The sequence below is a fragment of the Equus przewalskii genome, chromosome 10 (assembly GCF_037783145.1).
Source record: "Equus przewalskii isolate Varuska chromosome 10, EquPr2, whole genome shotgun sequence".
In the NCBI taxonomy this organism is placed as follows: Eukaryota; Metazoa; Chordata; class Mammalia; order Perissodactyla; family Equidae; genus Equus; species Equus przewalskii.
The window spans coordinates 60,690,284-60,704,945 of NC_091840.1; the positions used below are offsets into that span (position 1 = coordinate 60,690,284).

General features: G+C 53.1%; 1 long non-coding RNA gene across 1 annotated transcript; it reads left to right on the plus strand.

The window, feature by feature from the left end:
- Window positions 1-5,487: 5,487 nt before the first annotated feature.
- Window positions 5,488-13,787, plus strand: LOC139073977 (uncharacterized). Its single transcript, XR_011523223.1, has 3 exons — window positions 5,488-5,795; window positions 6,258-6,522; window positions 11,734-13,787. It is a non-coding gene; the product is annotated as an uncharacterized lncRNA (long non-coding RNA).
- The last annotated feature ends 875 nt before the right edge of the window (window positions 13,788-14,662 follow it).

The following is a 14,662-nucleotide window of genomic DNA, read 5'->3' on the forward strand; positions in this document are numbered from 1 at the left end:
TCCTGCTGAATGCTGCTGGGCCTGTGCCCTGGGGATCCTCTAGCTGCCACCTGCCACAGAGCGGTGCTAAAAAGGTTTCAGAGGGACTCGGGGCGGGGCCCTGCCAAGGATGGATCAGTGCTGTAGTCACTGCCGGCAACACCGCTCAGGGGGAGAGGGCAATAGGGAGCCAGAGGAAGTGCTCCTGGAGAATGCGGCTGCTTTGATCCACCCCCAGGAGAGCACTGGACAGGGAGTCCTGCGGGCGTGGGCCCCCCGTCAGATGGGCCCATCTCTGCCCCTCGTGCTGTGTTGCGGTGTGCTTAAGGCCCAGCTGCTCTGTCCTTGCCTGCTTCCTCTGTGAAAGGGGACAGAACAGGACACCCTCATGGATCCGGGACCCCCGCATGCTTGACAATGCGCCAGGCAGCTCAGAACCCTCTACCTTCACTGAAGTCAGGTAGGCTCCTGACAAGTGAGGACGCAGACGCACCGAGAGGCAGAGCTACTCCTGAGGCCACACAGCTCCCAGGTGGCTGTAGTGGTCACGGTCGCTGCCCTGCCACACCTCTCTCCAGGACCCATCTCTTCATGCCAAAGGCCGGGGACACCTGTGACTGCGCCTCAGGGCTCTTTACAGCTGCAGGAGCAGGTGGGCTAAAACAGCCGGGGGTCTGGGGAGTGAGTGTCCCGGAAGCAGTTCTCAGCCCACAAGGTGTGGACGAGTCCCCCTGCTCTGCTCCTCCCTTGAGCAGACTCTGGGACCTGCTCCACGCTGTCTCCCAGGGCTCACACACCCTTTACTGGCTCCTTCCCTCCTCGGCCCCACAGGCCGCTCCCCTGACAGTACCTCCCAGATCAAGTACTTGCCCTTGAACCCTTGTTGCAGGGTCTGATCCTGAGACCCCACTCCCCAAGTCAGGAGTGGGACCCAGACAGCCAGGCTCCAGAACAACGTTCTTAAGCACAACTCTCTGATGCCGCCCTTTGAGAGGAGGTGACGTGTAGTCCTCCCTCCACGCCGGGCACCCAAGGACGGTGCAACAAGAAGCAACTGCTGGTGCAGTTTGTGCTGCTCTTGCCATCTGAGGTGGGAAGCCATACTTTTGCAGGCCCCTTCCCGCTCCCACCTTCCAAGACTCTGCATCCGGTCGCAGAGGGCCTGGCAAGCATCGTGACCTCAGTGAGGACAAAATGTTTCAAAAGGATGGAGACACAAGACTCCTGGGCCTCTGAGATCCTCCAAGAGGACTTCCTACTGCCCCTCGGCACTCTCTGCCTGTCTCACAGTATCCCTCACAAATGGTCTTTTAGTCTCTGCTTGTCTACCTCCAGGGACAGGGCGCTCACCACCTCTCGAGGTCACAGCTCTAATCATTTGAAAGCTTGTCTCTATACTGAGCCAACATCTACCTCTGCACTGGCCTGGCTTTGCCATCTAGGAGGTAGTGAAAATCCTGTTCACATGGGAGAGCTGAGGCCCAGGCTATGTGACCCCTGAGCTGTCACTGTCCATCCCTCAGCTTTTCTTAGACTGCTGAGCTGCAGACAGACCAGGCACACAGTGCGTCACTTCTTCCTCCTACTGCCCCTCGACACATATACGTTCTCTGCCTCTAAACGCACTAGGCAGCTTTGAAAGCATTCACGTGTCACGTGAACACAGTTACATAAATATTACGGGTGCATGATTTTAGGGATCACAAGTGCTGAGGTTCCAAGGTGAAAAGAGTCTGCTTTTTTTGGAAAAGATATTTGAACATGGGACATTTTCAGGAAAAAGAGTGACAGGCGTAGGTGGTTCTGTCTTGGAAACCCGCCTTTCCTGGCTTCTCGGCTCAGCGGAGCCGCCGGGCTCCATCAGTCGCAGATGTGGTTGTTCTCTCGCAGCTCTAGGTTTAGGACTCACTTTGTAAGCATGAGGCCCACAAGGTGGGTGCCGGAGAGCGGACTTGTCATGTGACCTTAGAGGGTCCTTACAGGGGGACCTTAGAGACAAGCACGGGAAGACAGAGAGACCTCCGTGTGGAGCTCATGGCCTAGCAGGGGAGCAGACCGCTAGCGCCAACTGTCACTGTGGTGGCCGGAGCCCTGAAGGAGGGCTGCACAGAAGGCCGACACTGCATGGGGGGCATTCGTTCTAGTCTGGGAAAGAGGCTTCCCAGAGAAAAGAACTTGCTTAATTTTACTTTTTTATTGTACAAAGTAGGCCCATTTTAAGTACACAACTGGGTGAACTTCTACTGATGTGTATAGGGGGGCGATCCCCACCCTGACCAAGACGTAGAACCTTCGCAGCCCCTGAAGGCTCCCTGGGCCCCTCTTAGCCAACACCTCCCTCTAAAGGAACCACTCTGCTCAGCCCTTTTGCCATCGATTAATTTTGCCTTTTTTTGACCTTCATACGATGGAATCACACAGAACGTGCTCTTTTGGGCCTGGCCTCTCCCCTCAACAATTACATCTGTGAGGTTCGTGTATGTTGTTGCACGTGAGGAGGAGAAGCCATTCTTTTTCATTGCTGTACAATATTCCATTACATGAATACACAAGTTGATATGCTCAGTTGATGGCTATTTGTGGTGTTCTAATTTTCATCTACTATGAACAAAGCTGCTATGAGAATGTGACATTTTTAGCTGATTAGAAGTTAACTTGATACAAGGAGGCAGAGGGAGTAGGGAGGAACCATCGAGAAGGAGGGAATGACACCTGCAAAGGCCTTTGGCAGGAGGGAGCCTGCAGGTGGGCGTGGCTGAAGGGGTGCCACTTCCTGGCACCACATTTCTTGGGGATATCAAGGCTACTGGGTCCTGAGCCCCTGCTGAACAGGCATGGTGCGTGGCCCTCGGCATCCATTCCCACCTCATCACATGCAGAGGCTGGAAAGCCAAACGACTACACTGGGCAGGCTCCCGTGCAGCTGGCTCTGGGTGTGGGGGAGGGGCCATAAGGAAACACGCTGAGGGAGGTGAAGGCGGGGCATCTCCGTGCTGCTGTGGGCTGTGTTCCACTGTCCAACAGGGCCACTGGGATGTGGGGTTTTCTGCCGCGGCATCCCAATGTCTGATCTTGGGCTGCTGCGCTGTGGGATAGGCCCTGATCCCAGCTCCCGGCACCAGGGGGAGCTGTGCCCCAACCAGCCGGCTGTGTGGAGCAGGCAGTGCCCTCCCGCCCTGCAGGCCGGCTCTTCAGAGCTCCGGGAGGCAGCCCAGGAGGCCCAGCCGAGGGTCCCTCTGTGACTTTGTAAATACCTGTTGCTGTATCAAATCCAGTGTGCTTCAAACACCTGGAGGCACCGCCCCCACCGCGGAGACGGCTGCTGTCAATACAGAGACTCACACACGGTGGGAAGGACGTGCAGAAACTGGAACCCTTGCACATTGCGGGTGAGAATGTAAAATGGAGCATCCGCTGTGGAAAGCTGTTGGCAGTGCCTCAAAAATTAAAAATAGAATACCCTATGATCCAGCAATTCCACTTCTGGGTATAAATTTAAAAGAACTGAAGAGACTTTTGTCCACCCACGTTCACAGCAGCATTATTCACAGTAGGCAAGAGGTGGAAGCAACTCAAACACGACAGGGACACGGATAAACAAAATGTGGCATATGCATGTAATAAAAAGTTATTCATCCTTAAAAAGGAAGGGAACGCTGACACATGCTCCAACATGGATGAACCTTGAGGATGTCATGCTGAGTGAAACAGCCAGACACAAAAGGACAAACTCTGCATGGTTCCACTCATATGAGGTATCTGACACAGAGTCATCAAATTCATGGAGATGGAAAGTGGAAGGGTGGCTGCCAGGGGCCAAGAGCAGGGGGTTGGGGAACTAGTGTTTAATGGGGACAGGGTTTTAGTTTTGCAAGACGAAAAGAGTTCTTTTCATGAAAATAGTAAATTTTATTTTATGCATATTTTACCACAATCAAAAAACCCAAAAAACAAAACCCCAAAATACCTGGAGAGGGGCCAGCCCTGTGGTGCAGTGGTAAGCTCGCGTGCCCTGCTTCGGTGGTCTGGGGTTCACAGGTTCAGATGCTGGGTGCAGACCTGTGCGCTGCTTGTCAAGCCATGCCGTGGTGGCATCCCACATAAAATAGGGGAAGACTGGCACAGATGTGAGCTCAGCAACAATCTTCCTCAAGCAAAAAGAGGAAGACAGGCAACAGATGTTAGCTCAGAGCCAATCTTCACCCACCTCCCCCACCCAAAAAAACACCTGGAGAGATTTCTCCACTGTAAGCCGGCCCTGCGGAGAAAGGCTTTACAGTGCTGTTTCGGTCAGTTCACACAACCTCTGTGAAAGACACGTGCACGGATTCAGGCGCACTTTACACCTGAGAAACTGACTCAGTGGGAGGTGGGATCAACACGGCTGGTAGACGGCAGAGCTGGGACTGGGTTTTGAGCCTGACTCCAGACTTCGTGCTGTTGCTACTATTTATAGTAGGAAGATTTCCCTTTCCGGCCTCCCAAGACCACCCACCGCCCCACAAAGAGTCAGCCGGCACCGTCCTTCAGGGAACCGGTATTTCCGACCACTCTGGGAACTCCCAGAGGGAACAGGATTCCGCAGGTGGCGGGTGGGCTGCTGTGGCCCGACCTGCTGCAGCAGGCGCCCTCCCTCACTCTCGGGGTGCTGCTGCGGGTCGGCGGGGGGGGGCGGGGGGTAGGGTGGAAGAGGAAGGGGTGGACCCCGGACCCCAGACGCAGGCCTTAGAAGCAGGCCTGACTCCAGCGGCCCAGGCTGCACCTCCGAGGAACCCCAGCCAGGCCGTCTGATCGTCGAGGCCGCCCCGCGCCTCCTGTGGACACTGCCCTGTGATCACACGTGCCGACGCGCACCACGGATTCGGCAGCAGAGCCACCGAGAGGCGAACGCAGGGGCTCGTGGTCCTGCGCCCCGGCTTGGCGGCGACGACCCCTTCGCCTGGTCAGAGCCCTGTGTCCCTGAGAAGCGTCCTCACTGTCACCGCCGTTACCGCGGTGCATCGAACAACATGAACTCTTGGAAGCCTGCACCCTCGGAAGGGAGAGAGAACTCGTCACACCCCGTCTGCGCCTGGGGACAGGTCCCCTGCAGAGGGAGGGCTGCTCGGCGCCGCAACCAAGGCCTTGTCGCTCACCCCTCCGCGTCGGCGTCCCCGCCCTCCCGGAGGCAGCGAGCCGGCGGGGCGGGCGGGGCTCGGGCCGGGGCGGGGGGCCGGGGCGGGGCTCGGGCCGGGGCGGGGGGCCGGGGCGGGGCTCGGGCCGGGGCGGGGGGCCGGGGGGCCGGGGGGCGGGGGGCGGGGGCGGGGCTTGGGGGGCCGGGGCGGGGCTGGGGGGCCGGGGCGGGGCTCGGGCCGGGGCGGGGAGACGGGGCGGGGAGACGGGGCGGGGCGGGGGGCGGGGGCGGGGCTTGGGGGGCCGGGGCGGGGGGCCGGGGCGGGGCTCGGGCCGGGGCGGGGAGACGGGGCGGGGAGACGGGGCGGGGCTCGGGCCGGGGCGGGGAGACGAGGCGAGACGACTGGCGCCGTAGGGCCGGGCGCTGTGCGGACGCTGGTCCCCGCCCGGCTGCAGCGTTTTGCTCGGGCTGCCTTAACAAATACCACGCCCTGGGCTTAAAGCAGCAGGATCTTATTCTCTCAGAACTCTGGAGCCAGGGTCTGGGTGGGGCGACGGCCCCTCAGTATCTCTGGGGAGGCTCCTGCTGCTTCCTCCCGCTGCCGGTGGTGGCCAGCGTGCCCAGCTGCTCCTCGGCCTGCAGACGCACCGCTCCAGTCTCCGCCTTCCTCCCTGTGTATCTGCGTGGGCGCTTCCCTCTTCCTGTAAGGATGTCAGTCGTTGGATCAGGGCCCACCCTAATCCAATGTGACCGCGTCTTAACTTGATCATGTCTGCAAAGACACTTTCCAAATGAGGTCACATTCACAGGTCCAGGTGGATATGAATTTTGAGGGGACACTATTGAACTCAGCACGGAGGCCCAACTCAAATGCTGCCTCCTCCAGGCAGCCTTCCCTCCTGCACCAGGACCACCTCCTGTTCTCTGAGTCCCAGCTGGGCATGTGGGCCACTGGATAGGGTCTGCACCACATTGCAGTGGACACGTTGGTTGTGTAGTGTTTTCTCCCCACATCTGCCTCTCAGCACCCAACTCAGGCGTTGCCTCCTTTGGGAAGCCATCTGTGCCCTGCAGCCCCGTCCTGCCCCTTCTTAGGCGATGTGAGTGGTACGATCCCCAGGTCAGTGCTCAGGCCCCAACAGGATTTGTTTTTTTCTCTTATTAGGGCACCATCGATGCCTGGACTTGGAGTACTCGAAATGGAATTCAGGTTTTACAGGAGGAACCCGTGGGAAGAACTATCAGATTTCTGATAGTTTATTTCATGAAATGAATCTCAAGAAGGCCCACTTTTATGTGAGGTGCTTCGTAAAGGGCTACAGTTAAAATGGCTCAAAGCAGCAGCACAGCAAACACTGTTGTCTGTGGTGTCTAATTCTTGAAGAGGTGTGGGTGCCTGCCAGCCAGCAATGCCCAGCACGATGGTCAAGGTAATTTTTGTTTTTGTTTTTGTTTTTTGAGGAAGATTAGCCCTGAGCTAACATCTGCTGCCAATCCTCCTCTTTTTGCTGAGGAAGACTGGCCCTGAGCTAACATCAGTGCCCATCTTCCTCTACTTTATATGTGGGACGCCTGCCACAGTATGGCTTTGTCGACGAAAATAATCCATAACCAATCTATAAATGAAAATTTGGGGGAGTTTATTCTGAGCTAAAATCTGAGGACCATGGCCCGGGGCCTTTCTTCCCAAAGGAAGAAAGGTCACCAAAGAAGTGAGGTACACAGAGTGGTTATATACCCCCATACAGGACGTTTCACGTATGATTGAAATGTCCCTTTTACAATAGTCGCGAGACTGCTGTGTCTGCACAGCGATTGATGGAAACAGCAGGTAGGTCTGCTGTCTAGGTGAACACAGCAGAGTGGCAGGTCTGTTGTCTCGAGCTGGGTGGTCACAGGTGAGCGGCGCAATCAGTTCCTAGCCTAAGGAAAGATGCTTAATCTTTAAGGAAATTCCAACGTTGGGAGAGGGAGGGAAGTTGCACCTTTATCTCAAGGGCCTTTGTTCTTGCCATAGGAAATGTCTAAGCAGATATACAATGCGTGCGCAACGGCCTTGGTCAGGCCCTTTTGGAAAAAACAAAGTCAGGCCAAATTAGGTTTATACCAAATGGCTTCCTCATATACTCCAATATATCCTATTGCTTGCCATTTCAATTTGTCAGCTTGATGAACGGTGCTAAGTCCGAACCCGGGATCTGAACCGGCGAACCCCCAGCCACTGAAGGGGAATGTGAGGACTTAACAGCTGTGCCACCTGGCCATCCCCTCTAGGTAGTTCTGACTCAAGTGCTTACAAAGAATAGGGAGGGTTTGGGCAGGGGAATGAACTGCCCAAAGCAGCTCCTCTGTATGGGACAGGGCAGATGAGCGTGGACCACGTGAGCACAAAAGGAAACTCGGTAAATGGAAACGTGCTTCTGAGATTAAAACGTGAATCAAATGTGAGAGTGCCAAAAAGAAAAGTTACATCAGCACATTATGCAAAATCTGGAAAATAGAGGAAACAGGGGTGGCAGGAGAGGGCGGGGGGGGGGGGCAACACACACACACACACACACATATGCTGTTGTTGGACCAACCTAACTAGCCAGTAAGGAGGCTTTGGGAGGACTCTGCTTCTTGTCATAAGAAAAAACAGTATGTTCATAGTAGACGACAATGATGGTTCTATCGAACGGCAGTCATGAATATTGAGTCTCCTGCGTCTGTTGGTGACATTCCACAGTCTTCATTGAAACCATCCTAAGTGGCTGCAAATCCCTCTTTCCAGTGGGCAGACACCACCCGGGCCTGACCTCTGCTGCTGGGCATCAGGGTCTTCCAGGTTGGGCTTTAAAAACCATCCTCAAGTGTGGGTTTAGACCTATGCCCACATTTGAATTATTTCTTCTGGCTGGATCCCCAGAGGTAGAATTCTAAGTCAAAAGGAAGACTGATTCGTCAGTTTCTTGAGCGGAGAGTTCAAGCGGGTGGCCCCAGAGCCAGTTTGTCTCTCAGTGCAGTTTGATTTGGCCCATGCAAATTCTTCTATGCGTGTCAACATCTAAAAGTAAGAAGATTTCCCATCAGAATTCAGATTTTCAGCTTATCTGGGAAAATCAGAGTGCCCAATCGGTCAGTGTAATACACCACATTAATAGAATGGAGGCAAAAGGCTGTGTGATCATCTCCATTGACACAGAAAAGACACGTGACAAAAGCCAGGACCCTCTATGATACAACAGTCAACCAGCTGCGACGAGGAGACTCTGCAACGTGACAAAGGGTATTGTGAAAACCATCCCATTGACGCCATACTCGATGGTGACAGACTGAAAGCTGTCCCCTTAAGATAGAAGCAAGGCAAGGGTGCCCACTTCCACAACTGCTATTCAACACGGTACTGGAATTCCAGCCAGAGCATTTAGGCAAGAAAAAGACACAAAAGCCATCTAAATTGGAAAGGAAGAAGTATACTTCTCTCTCTATTCATAGATGACATGATCTTTTATATAGAAAATTCAAAGAATCCACTGAATAACTGTTCGTGGTAATATACAAATTCACAAATTTCCCAGGTACAGGATCAACACTCAAAAATCAGTTGTATTTCTCTTTTTTTATTTTGAGGAAGATTAGCCCTGAGCTAACAACTGCTGCCTCTCCTCCTCTTTTTGCTGAGGAAGACTGGCCCTGAGCTAACATCCATGCCCATCTTCCTCTACTTTATATGTGGGATGCCTACCACAGCATGGCATGCCAAGCAGTGCCCTGTCCGCACCCAGGATCCGAACCGGTGAGCCCCGGGCCGCTGAAGCAAAACACGGGAACTTAACCGCTGCGCCACCAGGCTGGCCCACAGTTGTATTTCTATACACTAGCAGTGAACAATGCAAAAAGGAAATTAGGAAAATAATTTCGCTTACAATAGCATCCAAAAGAATAAAATACTTAGGAATAAACTTAACCAAGGAGGTGAAAGACTTGTACACTGAAAACTACAAACTAGTGCTAAAAGAAATTAAAGAAGACCTAAATACATGCAAAGGCATCCCGGTTCACGGATTGGAAGACAAATTAACGTTGTTAAGATGCAATAGCACTCAAACAATATCCAGATTCAATCCAACCTTATCAAAATCCCAATGGCCTTTTTTGTACAAGTGGAAAAGCTTATCCTAAAATTCACGTGGAACTGCAAGGGACCCTGAATAGCCAAAACAATTTTGAAAAAGAACAAAGTTGGAGGGGCCAGCCCTGGGGCAGCGGTTGAGTTTGTGCGCTCCACTTCGCCGGCCTGGGGTTCGCTGGTTTGGGTCCTGGGCACGGACCGACGCACTGCTTGACAAGCCATGCTGTGGTAGGTGTCCCACATATAAAGTAGAGGAAGATGGGCATGGATGTTAGCTCAGGGCCAGTCTTCCTCAGCAAAAAGAGGAGGATTGGTGGCAGATGTTAGCTCAGGGCTGGTCTTCCTCAAAAAAAAAGAAAAGTTGGAGAACTCTACACTTCCTGGTTTCAAAACTTAGTATAAAGCTACAGTAGTCAAAACTGTGTGGTTCTGGCCTACAGATAGACATTTAAATCAGTGGACTAGATCGAGAGTTCCTAAGTAAATTCATACATATGTGATGAATTGATTTTTGACAGAGGTGCCAAGAGCATTCAATGTGGAAAACATGGTCTCTTCAAAGATGGTTCTGGGACAACTGGGTATCCACATAAGAGAATTAAATTGGACGCTTACTTCATACCATATATAAAAATTAACTCAAAATGGGTCAAAGACCTAAACGTAAGAGCAAAAAGTATAAAACTCTTGGAAGACCAAAGGTAAATCTTCATGACATTAGATTTTGCAAAGATTTCTTGGATATGACACCAAAAGCACAGGCAACAAAAGAAAAAATAGATAAATTTGACTTCATCAAAATTAAAAATGTTTATTCAGTAAAGGATGCTGTCAAGAGATAGGCAACCCACAGAATGGAAGAAAATATATGCAAAGCATATAGCTGACAAAGATCTAGTATTCAGAATCTATACAGAACTCTTACAACTCAACAAGAAAAAGGCAAATGACCCAATTTTAAAGTGGGCGAAGAACTTGAATAGACAGTTCTTCAAAGAAGATATACAAATGGCCAACAAGCACATGAAAAGATGCGTAATGTCATAGAGGAAATGCAAATCAAAACCACAATGTGCTCCCATTTCACACCCACTAGGATGGCTGTAACTTTTTTTTTTGAGGAAGGTTAGCCCTGAGCTAACATCTGCTGCCAATCCTCCTCTTTTTGCTGAGGAAGACTGGCCCTGAGCTCACATCCGCGCCCATCTTCCTCTACTTTATACGTGGGACGCCTGCCACAGCATGGTGTGCCAAGCGGTGCCATGTCCGTACCTGGGATCCGAGCCGACAAACCCTGGGCTGCTGAAGTGGAACTTAACCGCTGCGCGACCGGGCTGGCCCCTGGCCATAATCTTTTTAGAAAGGAACATAACAAGTGTTGGCAAGAATGTGGAAAAATTGGAACCCTCCTACATTGCTGGTGTGAATGTAAAATGGTGCAGCCAATGTGGAAAACAGTTTGACATTTCCCCTAAAATTTAAACGTAGAATTCCCATATGACCTCACATTTCCACAGCTAAAGAATAGAAAACAAATATTAGTACATAAATGTTCACAGCAGCATTATTGGCAATGGCCAGAAGGTGGAAACAACCTCAGTGTCTATCAGCTGATGCTGGGCACACAGAATGTGGTCTCTCCACACGCTGAGATCTCATTCAGCCATAAACAGGAATGAAGTGCTGATTTATTCACAACATGGCTAAACCTTAAAAACGTATGCTAAGGAAGGAAGCCAGATTCAAAAGATCGTGTGCTGTGTGATCCTGTTTCTGTGAATATCTGTCCTAGTTGACGGAGGACACTGAAAGCAGAGCAGCAGTGTCGGGGCTCCCTCCGTTACATTACCTACCCGGCCCCCAGGCACTCTGTGGTTTGAGACCGCCACTTTTGATCCAGACAACGTTTAATCAGTCTACAACGCCACTCAGGATCCAGGAGAGAGATATTTCACCCAACCGGGTCAGCACTTTGACTCTCTCATTTCAATGAGGAGAGAATCGAGGTTCAGAGATGTTAAGTGACTTGCTCAGGGACACACAGCCAGTCAGGACAGAGTCTGGACTAGAGGCCAGTTCTTCGAATCCTGAGGCAGGTGACCGCGTGTCCCTCCTGCCATGTTGCTCTCCTACAGCCTGGGAAGCCGAAGCAGAGGACTGCAGTCCTGGATGAGGGCCTCTCAGCTCTCAGAAAGTGACCGACCCCCCACAGAGGCCCTCAGCTGGGACGCTTCCCCAGCCAGGCGAGAGGCAAGGCCTGCTCAGGCCTCCTAGACTGTCGGCTGCTGTGAGTCACCTTGCTGTGGGGCCGTCTTCCTCCAACGCCCTGTGGAGTAAGATCCCCCCATGGCTTTGGCTTGGGAGAACCGCAGTCTTTCCCTAACCCTGAGTGCCAGCAAGCCGCTTACTTCCTCTCTCTGCAAACAAGCGTCCCCGTGTCTGTAGCGCCTGGATGTTACACCGGAGGTGCCTAACGCGGGTTTGTTCATCTCCTGGATTAACCCTTCTCGTTGCTCCCGTCCCACAGGTGGGTGAAAACCGGCCACCACTGGAGGGTGAGCCCAAAACACGAGCTGCCGTCCATTCCCGAGTGCACTCAGCGCCACCGCACGCGGCGCCAGGCCCTGTGGGCGGATGCAGGCCGGACACCGCCGATCGGCACGAAGCAGGGGCCAGGCAGGAGGCAGAAAGCGCAGCACCACAGAGCAGGGAACATCTAATACGAAGAACTATCAACACAGGATTCGGGTGACAAAGATTCACTTAAGAGGAGTGACCGTAGTTCTGAAGAATACAGGACTAACAGAAGAAAGAGCAGCCGCCACACCCGGGGCCGAGATGGAGCCCCCAGGGGAGACCCCACCACCCTCCCCACGGGGCCGGAGCTGAGACCCAGACCTCCCTGGAGACGACACGGCTGTGGCACGCTGCATGGCCCCAGAGTCACTGAGGCCAGGGACCTCAGGACTTCCTGGGAACCCACCTCTGATGAGCTAAGGGACACCAGCCACAGGGGGGCGCCATGCCTCAGAACTTGCTGAAAAGCCACCCGAGGAGGTGCCTGGGGCAGCTGTACATGTGTGTATGTGTGTATGTATGTGACGTGTGTGTACACGTGCGTGTGTGTACGTGTTTGCACGCGTGTGTTTGTACGTACGTCTGTGTGTGCACGTGTGTATGTATATATATGTGTGTGCATGTTTACGTGTGTATGTATGTGTTTGCATGTGTATATGTGCGTGTGTTTGTGCCTTGTGTATGTATGAGTACGTATGTGTTTGTATGTATGTGTGTGCATGCGTGCATGTGTTTGCGTGTGTGTGTGAGCCATACTGGGTGGGATGGTCAGGGAGGATCTTCCCAATACGGTGAAATTTGGGCAGAGGCCTGAAAGAGGGAATGGCCATGTGGGTATTGGAAGGAAGAGCATTCTGAGCAGAGGGAACAGCAATTGCAAAGGACCTGCCTGATGCCTTCAAGGAACTGCAAGCAGCTGTGGGCTGGGGTGGAGAGAGCGACGGAGGGAGGGAGGAGATGCGCTCCGAGAGGCAGTAGGGGCAGGTGACGCAGGGCCTCGAGGCCAAAATAGGAACACTAGCTTTTATTCTGCGTAGTGCACATGCATTTCAAACTAATGCGTTCACAAGTCTGTGTAAGAGACTCTGGAATTTAGAAGAAGGAAAGATCACTTCCGGCTTGGGGGGGACTGATGAGAGGAGCAGGAGATGCGAGAAGAGCATGGAGGAGCCAGGAGGGGAGACAGCTTTCGGAGAGGCGAAGGCCGGGCCTCCCTCAGCCCCTGAAGCAGGGGCGGCCCAGGAGGAGAGGCTTCCTGAGCGCCTGGCCAGTCCACCACATGCTTCAGGAACAGGAGGGGGTGCAGGTCAGCGCCTTCCAACGGACTCTTCTGTGACGACTGGAGATGGTCTGTGTGCTGTCCAGGATCGTGGCCACTGGCCTCTGTGGCTGTTGAGCGCCTGAAGTGTGCCTAGTGGGACGGAGAACCTGAATTTTTAATTTTACTTACTTTAAACTTAAATAATTGCTGCAAGATACTAGCAGCTAGCGTGTTGGAGAGTGCCTGTCCAGACCGTGTGCTTACGTGACCTGCGTGGACCGATCTCACCACAGCCCTCACCAGGGGCAGCTCAGACGGGGCTAAGTCCGCGGGACCTGGCCCTGCTCACCCCTTCCCCACGCCTGCCCGGCTCTTTGACACCCTCAAGAGCAGCTAATCACCATGTCTCACCCTGTTAGCAGTCCGCAGATCTTCCCACTCTGCTAAAAAAGCTATTTTCTGTTTCCAGATGAATCTTGTTCTTTGCCTGCCCAGTGGTCATCCAGGCTCCAGCACGTCTGCTCCGCTGTGATAGAGGCGGAAGGAGCAGGTCGGAACAAACCCCACGGCCCCAGCAGATGGCCCGACATGAGCAGCTACTTTTTCGACCAGGAGCCAAGAATATTCAGGTTGCTAATTTGAACCCAAATAGTGAAGTTTCTCTCTCTCTCTCTCTCCTCTTTGGGTACTTATTCTGTAATTTCAGTTTTCAAAAACAAAACTCTTCGTATGCAAAGTTCTTAGAATGGTTGTGGTCTCCAGTATGTTCCTTGTAACACAAATGCATTTTGCCTGTGGTTTAACAAGGTTTCTTAATCTCCCATGCAGGCGCGGGGCAGTGAGGCGGCCTGGCACGGGGCAGCGTGGGGTGAGGCGGGAGGCCAGGCGCGGGGCATCGGGTAGAGCGTTTCAGTCAGCGACTCGTGGAGACCAGGGCTTCTCCACTTCAGCACTGTTGACATTTTGAACGAGATCATTCTTGGTTGTGGGGCTGTCCTGTGCATTGTGGGATGTTTGGCAGCATCTCTGGCCTCTGCCCACTAGATGCCAGCAACTATAGCCCCCTCCACCCCCCACACCATCATTGAGACAACCAAAAATGTCTCCAGACATTGTCACACGTCCCCTGGGGGCAGAATTGCCTTGGCTGAGAGCCACCAGTGTAGAAGAAGCCTGGCTGGGAGAGGAGGGCGCCTCAGACCTCCAGAGCCACCCCTCTTGGGGCTGATAGCACAGAGGCTCTGGGCCGCCAGCCAGGGAGCATCCCCTAGGACGGCGCTGCTGGTGGGCTCTGGGCCGCACGCAGGAACAGCACATTCTGTGGGAGACTCACGCTGGCGGTCTTCGTTCATCGTTTCTCATACATTTGTTGTTCAGAGTGTCAGGGCCTGGGCATGCGGCGATGAATAAACAGATAAGCTTATTCATTCATTCCTTTATTGCCTGCCATGTGCCAGGTGCTGTTCTAAGCACTTGGTGTATTAGTCAGAGTTCTCCAGGGGAACAGAATTTCATATATGTGTGAGTAATGCTGCATGCATCACACAGCGTGCACAGTACGGCAGGCTGCTTGCCTTTTGGATGTCACCATCCACGTGAGTCCTTTGGCTGGCGGCAG